The 10,025-nt window shown below is 33.2% G+C and overlaps 1 long non-coding RNA gene across 1 annotated transcript in view; it reads left to right on the top strand.

The window, feature by feature from the left end:
• LOC149799493 (uncharacterized) overlaps positions 1-8,199 on the top strand; it is a 93,506-nt gene extending 85,307 nt beyond the window's left edge. Inside the window, exon 2 of the long non-coding RNA XR_016420908.1 lies at positions 7,822-8,199. This is a non-coding gene — a long non-coding RNA (uncharacterized LOC149799493). The remainder of the gene's footprint in view (positions 1-7,821) is intronic.
• Positions 8,200-10,025: the final 1,826 nt, after the last annotated feature.

Below are 10,025 nucleotides of genomic sequence, written 5' to 3' on the forward strand. Positions count from 1 at the left end.
ATTTCTCATTAAATTGCTTCGGGTCACGTAACACGGCTATAACTGTTTACTGATGTCTGGTCGATTAGGAACCACCGCCTAGTTATTAGTTGTCTTCTCGATGCGATTGCTATGTAGGGTTATCATCAAAGGGTGTTAAATTCACTCTGTTTCTACTTGAGGTTATTCATTTAGCTTCCAATAAAGATGATGTTCAGCCAATATTGATTTATGAGGCGCTGGGTACAGTTTGCTGAAGGGTAATACCTAAGCAAATCATCAATATATAAATATAATATATCAAAGAACTGAAATCCGAATCACGCAAATTATGGGTTTCAAGCGTTAATGGTAGATGACATGAGGCAAATTGATTTTACGATATCGAATAATGTTCCAGGATCGCACAGATTTCGATCTTCAGGCGTCCGTCTTGGAGATTGGAAACTTCGGAAGGACTCTTTTCTCTAGCACTTTTTCAGAATGCTTCTTCTTTGATTAGTGATTAAACAGTAGGTGAAGATACACTAGATAATTAGTTTAAATGCTGTATTTGTATGTCTGTATGTATGTATGTATGTATGTATGTATGTAGTTTACACGGATAAAAGTGAATGAATGTAAGATTTGTATTTCGGAGAAGACCGATAAGGGTTGGTAAGAATGTGTCATTGTACGAATATAAACATGACATTTATAATCTTCGCTTCTCTGAATCATGGATTGCCTGACATAAATCGGAAGGGATGAGGTCACGTGGTTCTATAAATTTTGTAATAAATAAATAAATACATGATGTGCAAAGAGATCGTTGCAAGCCATTTGGTTATTTAAGCACTTTATTCGACCTTGTCCACGGCAGAATTTCGTTAGTGATCCTTTACAGTATTCAAATAGGCCTTACAATCAGTTAAACAAGCGTGCAAGATTCAAAACATGTTTTTTTACTTTAATCTAGCACTAATCGTTTCGCTGGAAAGCATATTTATCATTTTTTGCTGGTTTGTGCTTTGCAAAACGGATATTTTAAACATAAATGATATTAGTTAATGACAGAAGTGCTCTAACAGTATAGTTTTCATCAAAGAAGTCTTAAAAATTGACTAGGTCAGTTAGATTAATCTCCCCTAGACATGTTTAGTCTTTACTAAAACTTAAACCTGCAATGCAGGAAGGAGAACTTATCAAGTATAAATGATGATCGTGCAACACATGGTGCAAAGATGGGTAATGACTGAGTCCAACAAGACAGGTGCAAATACAAGTACATTTTCATATGCTAACAAGACAGTATAAAACCACATTCCGAGTTAACTTTCAGTAATTATATCAGACTTACTGGCTATATAAATGAGATCAAATCACAGCGGTGGAAAACCCATTACCAATAAGAGCAAGTTGTTATCTTTTCCCTTTCATCTGACAAGAAGACGAAGAAGGTCTAATGCAAGAGTTTAATGACATCAAAGCCATTAATATAACACGAATACTAGAATTTCATCGGCTTAGCTCTTTGCTCTTTAAACCTGTGAGTTTTAGTTATTGTCAATTGATTATTTTTACGAAGCTTTTCAATTTCTTAAGAGGCACTGTTTTGTTCCAGAACCTAATGTACGTTTTGTGTAAGAGAACTATTTACCCTTATGAAGATTGTCACTGAAAACTATCGCCTTAATTTGTTACTTGTGCTTTCTTTTCTATTCATAATGACACACACAACACATTTTAATTTAGGCTGAGGCAATAGGAAGTTTTAGAGCTATCATAATAAAATGGCTACGTTTTGTCTGTGATCTTATTTAGCAAAGACTGCCTCCATACCTTTGTTTCTTTTCATTGATTCCGTACCCAACCCAGCAAAGAATTGATTCATGAATAGATTGACGCTGCCTAATCCACTATTCCTTTCGTACTCACCAATTCAACAACAATTGTAAATTACGATTTATAAATATGCACATATAGTTATAAATATATATTAGAGTATGCAAGTTCGATACATATACAAATAATATGTCCAGTCTTTCATATTTGGCTTCCGGAAGTAGAATTGCAGTACCCTAATAAAATATTCAAGATTTCTCCCGATAAGACAAATTATACTGAAATTTTCTAGAATCTCGTATTTTACTCTCATGGTGAATATTTAGGAATCAAGTAATGCAAAAGATGAAACCGTCTATTCAGCTAAAGAGCCAGCAATTACACTAAGTTAAGGAGTAGAAGAAAAATAATGAAAACATTCTTTGAAAAGCTTCTCGTACTAAAAGCCTTTTTAGGATTATGGTTATCTGAACCATTTTATTAGATAAAAGCCTACAATTACTTATGGATTCAAACAATTGCTCCATCAAGGCTTGGAAGAAAGAATTATGGAACATCGGTGATTGCAGATCACAATCAATCTTTCTCTGATTATTTTCAAGATATTTCGAGTAAGAGTTGTATATGTCCCAGGTGCCCCATCAACATCTTAATGTTGATGGATACGTAAATTTGAGCTTGACTGATGGGCCAACAGGGACACGTCGAAAGAAACCATTAGTTGCCTAAAAGAAGCGCCATTGTCTAAATTAAGATAGAAGCTATCCTTTTACTGGAACATGCCATGCTCCAATACGTAATCCAATTCATGTTAATTGACCATTAAAACGATTACCCCTGATGAATTTAAAATTTGTTATGATATAGTTAATTGCTAAGTTTGTTATTTTGACGAACAATCTCGTCTCGGTTTATTTAAACAAGCAAAAGCAAATTCTAACATATTTGACCAGAATAAGTACACATATATGCATCTGCGTTGTAAGCACGTGCTATAATAAATTATTCTGATCTAGGTATGTATTGCAGAGCTAATCCTCAGCGATGTTATCATATTATTAAATGATTCCTCTAATAATCGGTCACTCTTCAATTTCACCACCGTTCACGGGTATAATAACATATGAAAAGAAAGAAATATGCATAACAAAAATTATATGAGCTCGCCCGTGTAATTGTAACTTTGTCGTTAGATGTTATCTCTATGGATGTTTGACTTGAACAAAGATCTTACACCAAGCAAACACTAAAATTGCAGATGAATAGTCTAATTCTTGAAAATAAAGACTGGCACCCTTGATAAAACTCAATGAAACACGCACTTTTTCTGCGTGTTTTAGTACCCATTAACAGATGTAACCTCTTTTAAATAAAGTATCATATAGTACATGTATTACTATAAATGAGATGTAGGATTTTATACCCAATGATCGTGAAATATTGAATTTTCTGAACGACTGCTTAATATATATTTATTTATAGGTGTGTGAAGAGGGGAGTGGTGGTGAGTAGTGGAAAAAACAAAACCAAGAACTAAATAAAACTATGCTTTTACAAGCTTAATGGCACAGTGATTTCAATTGCTGTAAGCTACAGATATAACTTAGTCTGGACAGCTTTCCGATTCGTGTGATAGGCGTTTCATACAAATGAAAGTGCGACTGTGTTTGGTCTAGTTTTGATTTCTCAAAAAATAGAACGAAGACACGACCAACGGAAACTGAATTCCTGTTGCCAAAAACATTCATCCTTCAATGCTTAGTCTCTTTCTTTAGTCGTCCAGTTTGCTTTGCCGCTTATTAATGTGTTACGTTAAGCGACATGCACTGTTCTCTTAAGTGCAATCGAGTAAATAAATGTTGTCGCTTTAGTTTAGGTATTACACCATAACTGCTTCCCAAGTTTTATCATCAACGGACAAAAAGACCGACACATGGTTTATCATACGACAGTTCCTTTAGGGAACGAGAAAACTTTTCATATATCCAATATTTGTATTTAATTTGCTTTGCTTTTTATTCTTGACTTTTGTTATTGGAAATAGACTTTGATATCCGAGAGAACATATTAATTTAATGTCAGGTAAAAACAATACATACGCTGTAAAGTTTCTACAAAAATGATAACCATTGAATCCAGAATGTTAAAAATATATTGATGGTATGCAATAATAGTCACGGCCCTCACTCATATTACTTAGGTATCATGTGTACTGTTAAGAAATGACATGGATTATCTCTTCAACCACCAATGAACCAGATCAGAAACTTGCTGAGTTGTTTTCGTTTTATTAGTGTATGTATATGGTCTGTGTCAGGTTCAGCTCAATAGGAGGCAAGGTTAACGACAACAAAAACATAACGAAATCAATATTCGATTGATGTTATGTATAAATGTATAACACAATACTTACCAGTTTGCATTTCGCCACTGACTTCATAATTCACATAACTCCTGAGTACGCTGTCATATTTCTTAAGTCATTATCGTCTAGTGGGAAGGAAAGTACCTCTGTCTATATTCGCTCAAGTTGTTTCTGCTTGCGTTTTCTTAACTCGAACTACGTTTTCCCAAGTACGGTGCTGCAAATCGTACTGTTTTATTTTGTATGCATGTTGTTTATTAATATTGTATGTATTTAAGAAGAGGAGCAATAGACCCAGAAAGAAAGCATCCTTGACTTCATCCTTTGTAACTTTTCTCTGCATTTTTCTGGAATGGCCAAATGTCCTAGAGTCGTTTCACTAGTATCTGCATGAAAGTTCAATTTCCGTGGTATCTAATGTAAGATCCTTAAGACTTTTATCTTGCAAACTACTACCATAATGAAATGATCGGCAATTTCCTTGTCACTGCGCTGACTGGTAAATCAGTGCAAAAGCAGTACAACATTAGCAAAATAAACTATTAATGAATAGCTAAAACATGATCCCGGGTCGCTCAATTATATGACTGTGGCTTTAGTTAGGATTTGAAGAGGCTGCCTTATATGCATTGAATTAGCTTGTCCAAGCCTAAGACCACATAATTGCTTATATCTGTATACGTGCTGCTTACATTTTAATGTTGATGATTGAAATGTATATGTCAATATCGAACGTATACAAGGTATTTGGTATCTCAATAGTATTATCCAAATATGCTTCATCATATTAAAAAGTAATCGATTTCAAAGTCTTTACCGGCATTTCTCCGAATAAAATATTAACAACACTACAACATGGAATTTAACAGTGGACATGGTATCGTCCTTTAGACAGTATGCAGAATTTTCAGAAAGTTTTGAAAGTGTTTAACATAGATGAAGTATGTTTCTTTGGTTTTCTAAGTGTTTGGCCTAAAACATTATCTGTACAAATATAATATCTTAAATCCATTTACTTAATAATACAAATAAGTGTCTTAAACTAGAAAAATTTATACTTCTCTAATATATTATAGCAACACAAAAGTGGTAATAGTATTATATTTTACTCGACGTTAATTCCAAACAAAAAGGCGGATCATAAAGTCAAAGCCACTAAATATATTAATACTATCGAATGCATTTTATTAATTCACTATACGAATTATTTTGAGACAGATGACTTTTGTATTCATATTTGAATAAGAACTCCATCATTGAAAATCAATGATATTCGATTCGTGTAGCTGATGAAATTAATGAGTTTAATCGATTAAATTTCCTGTAATGTTTAGGTTCCATATAGGAATTGATACTTCGCGAATCAAAACTATTGCAGTATTGAAGTGTATGGGCTTTTCATATAACGTAGTAATGCATAACGACAATGGTACTTTACACAAAAACATGTATGTCACATAACCTTTACCCTCATATAGCCTTTTTACTGGATTGTAAGGATGGAAGTTCAGTTGATTTCCTGTTAGGCATATATATTCCAAACATATGCATATGCCAGCTGCATGCTTCCTGAAATATACTGCTGCCCATTTTTGGTGTCATATGATGTGTGAATCTTATGTGCTGTGTGAAAATGGGCGTATGAAGTGCCGTATGTATTCATATGGGTGTCAATAAAATTATACAATCTATCCGTATAGGGATGTCGTTTTATAGTCATACGGAATGTCATAGTAGTCATGGGTTATAGAGCTACATTAAAATCCTATAAGGCATCAATGAACAGGGTTGTGGTTTGTAACATAAATGTTTGATAAGGTATACTCAAATGCAGTTAACCAAATAATTGTTTAAATTATTTCCTGTAGAGATAGATGCAGAGACTCTGTAAGTTTGAAACTTTCTCGGTATATACGAATGGAAAGTACGTTTATGCTCATTATTATGAAGATATACTACATATCACTAGATTTGAAATTATTACATTAGTTTCATTCTAAATGCCCAATATATTTTGTCTACTAATTAAAATTGATATTTCGACTGTTTTATAAGTCTTACTTCCAAAAACGCTTCTTTTAACACCCTAAAATTGCTTTCTTGATAAAGTTGTTTTAATGCCCCAATACTCTTTTGTAAAAAGAAAAGGAATATAGTGTTTATTTTGTATAAATGAATTTCTACCTTTTGCTGTTGTTGTTGTAGGGTTTGACGACATTTTCCAGCACACTTTATATAAACCTCAGTAGTCTTTAATTGAGAATTTAAAAATGTTGATAATTATGGAGGGAAAAAACAGGTTTTGTTTTCGTATTGACAATTGCGATTCTTGTGTAGATTATAATATGCCGAAAAGTCCCACTAGAGGTAAAATATGATGTCCTGGATCAAGAGACGCTTTTCTGACTGGAGGTTTTTAATTTATTCAGAATTCAAATATATAACTCCACTATTTTAGATTTCATTTAATATGTGAATGATTTAAATTAGTTCATGTGCATAAGGCATCAAAGGCTGTAATACAAACTCAATAAAATAGAATTTATTGCACGCAATGGCATTAATCAAGTTGTAAAGAATTATAATTTGCAATTTACTGATTTAAATAAGCATATGTTAAGAGACTATGAATCAATCGATTAAAATAACAAATGAATTACAGATTAAAATGTGAAATTGTATGATTATATATATTCTGCGATACTGACTGTGTATTAAGCGAGACGCAAAAGTCAAGTTTCATTTTACCTTTACCTTTTACAGCAAATATTTTACAATTTGTATACCTTTATTGACGTTGTTGTTTTGCGTTTAACGGTATTTGTAGGGCATGATAGGCTATGTATGGTTTGCCAGTGTAACTGATGAAGCAAGAGCCCATGAAACCCAAATATGAAACACCAATCTACGGTAAGCTACTGGCAAGCTTTCTCGCGACCTTAGACTGGCTCTGCTCGAGAGTGAAAACAACTCGGACAGAAGTGAGATGACATTGATCGGTAAAGTTGAGCGCTTGAGACCACTCGGGCCACCTAGGGCCCCCTCAACTTATGTATGTATGTATGTATGTATGTATGTATGTATGTATGTATGTATGAATGTATGTATGTATGTATTCTATGTATGTATGTATGTATGTATGTATGTATGTATGCACGTAAAGGCCTTTCTCTATGAAAATTGCGCCATGCTGTGCAATTGCAAAGTAAATAGGATGTATAACCTTTTTCATGACATTAAAGGACATTTCATCTTTTTTATTTTATTCCATATATTAACATGAACAATTTTATTTCATTTGCAAAATGCACGAATCATTAAAACATGTGCCATGCTGGCGAAGAAAATTGTCTATAAAAGGGGCGAGTAAATGGAGGAGACAGAATCGACGTCAACTGTAAAACGTTTAAACAATTTCCTGAGCGTTATTATGGCAATAATTCAGATGCTAAATATCCCATATTTTCTCATCTGAAAGTGTTACAAAAGATTTTATCTTAAAAATATTACTTAAGGCCGGATTCAACAATTTGTTTCATTGTGCTTTGAAGACTTGCTTTTCAGCTTAAACAGACCTTGAAATCCAAATAACCCAAGAGGGTTTAACGAATGATTTATTATTATGTTCATCTAATATGCTTTTTCCCTTTCAGCAGGACCGCTTAGGTGGCCTAAATGGTGAGGGCTTCCACCTAGGATGTGGGAAGTTGTGGGTTCGAACCCCGGCCGAGTCATACCAAAGAATGATAAAACTGGTACTAGCAGATGCCATGTTTGGCGCTCACCATTAAAAGGATAGTGTTAGGACTGTTCGGTCTGGTATCAGGAAAATATGACTTGGTTGGACATGATGCCACATGTCTGCGGCATGGTTTTGTTACCTGTTAAGTTACATTTGAAACAACATGTGCAACAACAAGCTTCCGATTTACAAATTCTTCAACGATATACGTGTATGCAAAAATATATAAAGAAGGAACTCTAGTAATCATATATCAAAGAAGTCATGCATTAAAAATAGTTTAAATATTGTTATTATTTTGTGTCATCGTTTATTTTCCTCTTCTTATCTATTGCGTAATTCCTCTCTTTGTACTATATTTACTCCTTTCTAGATGTTCCTTTCTGTGATTTTAACTTCGTTTTCAAAATATTACGAGTCTTCATCCATACACATTTGATGTTCGCTTAATTCAAAATGTTTTAAAGACCAGCTGACAGGCCATACAAAGTCACTAATACTTATACTGTCTCAATGCAATTTGGTTCCCATGATTTTAATATGATCATTTATAATTACTTTACCTAAAATTATAATGTGGAATGTGTATTACTTTGTTGAAAATCACTCTAAAATGAAACGTTATCTTATTTTGTTAAGAACACAAAAATGACATTGATTAACGTACATTTTCCACACACAAAACAATACAGTTAGTACAATTTTAGATTTACACAGACGAGATGGGATATTTCTAGGACAAAACCTGTATTATAATAGATTAAAGGCATGAAAAAGGTCTATATAAAAAGGACAAGATAACGAGTTGGGGAACTGAGAAGTCTGAGATCAGTAACATCTTAATGTTTATACAAAACAAAAAGCTTTTATTTCAATGGATTCTGTTTTTCAACTTCATTGTCTGGGTGTCAAATGAAAGAGACAGCACATAAAGATTATACCATTCTTATGGGATTTAAATCTTTCTGCAATATACCACAATTTGCGTAAAAGTAAAGTAACACGAAATGTATTTAGAGTCTGTTGTTAAGATCGCATTACTGGTAAATGCTACTATATCTGTATTCGTCAGTCAGTAAATACATATTTTTGCAATGATTCGTCGAATGTCAGTGGCTTTACAATATACGACATACTTAGCTAATTAGTACCATTTAGAATTACACCTAAGCATAGTAATTATGACCATTCCCAATGCTTGTTTGAACAGTACAAAAACTCGTGTTTTATTGTACTTTTCCTCGTCCATCAGAACCTATCGAAGTTCAAAGACATTCATCGTTCGAACAGTAATATGGAAGGTATGGACGACAAAAATAAAACAAATAAAAAGATGAGTTCAGAAATAATATTGAGCTAATGGGTCTGGTAAGTTGTGCCATTTAATCACTTGGGCATCGGTTGATATGGATTCGCATTTAAGTATGTGCGCAACACAATGTGATGTGGAAATCTGTTGAAAGATGTTATAACCTGCGAACGAAACTTTTGTAAACCCGGTTCAGTTATTCAGCTGGCATGTTCTGTTAGATAGTTAGTTTGATGGTTGGTGAGATACGTCGATGGATAGTCATTTTATTTGTTATATATATTTTATTTCTATTGTTCGTTAGTTAGTTTTTCGATTTTTTTTATAATAATAAATATTTCATTATATGCAAGTGTAATATAACATTGAATAATAGACTTACCCTTGTCCAAACGTTTTTCTCTTCTACTTGACCTGAATTGTTGTTTAGTTATCTCATTTTAGTATGGTAGCAACCTATACATAGATACAATATACTCTATGTGTATGGGTCTGGGTCCAGGTTATTGGAATTCCCCCACAATTTACCTAGTTTACCTGGCATTGTCCAGGATATATATTGTAATTATAGTAACAGACATTCTAAAAATAACTAACATTTTAATTTGCAAACATTACGAAATTTCTAGAAGGTTATTTTCAATTAGTTAATTTTTTTCTTTAGAAACTCTTACTTGCGACCTGAGGACAAGTAGATTATATAATCTTGTCAATGGAACGGGTATATATTCTTCGGTTAACATTTGGCAGAATCAAGTTATATTGTTGTGCAGTATTTTGATTTGGGGCGAAGTTATTTCCAAACA

Source organism: Sinohyriopsis cumingii, chromosome 5, assembly GCF_028554795.1.
Source record: "Sinohyriopsis cumingii isolate HCF-2022 chromosome 5, ASM2855479v2, whole genome shotgun sequence".
NCBI lineage: Eukaryota > Metazoa > Mollusca > Bivalvia > Unionida > Unionidae > Sinohyriopsis > Sinohyriopsis cumingii.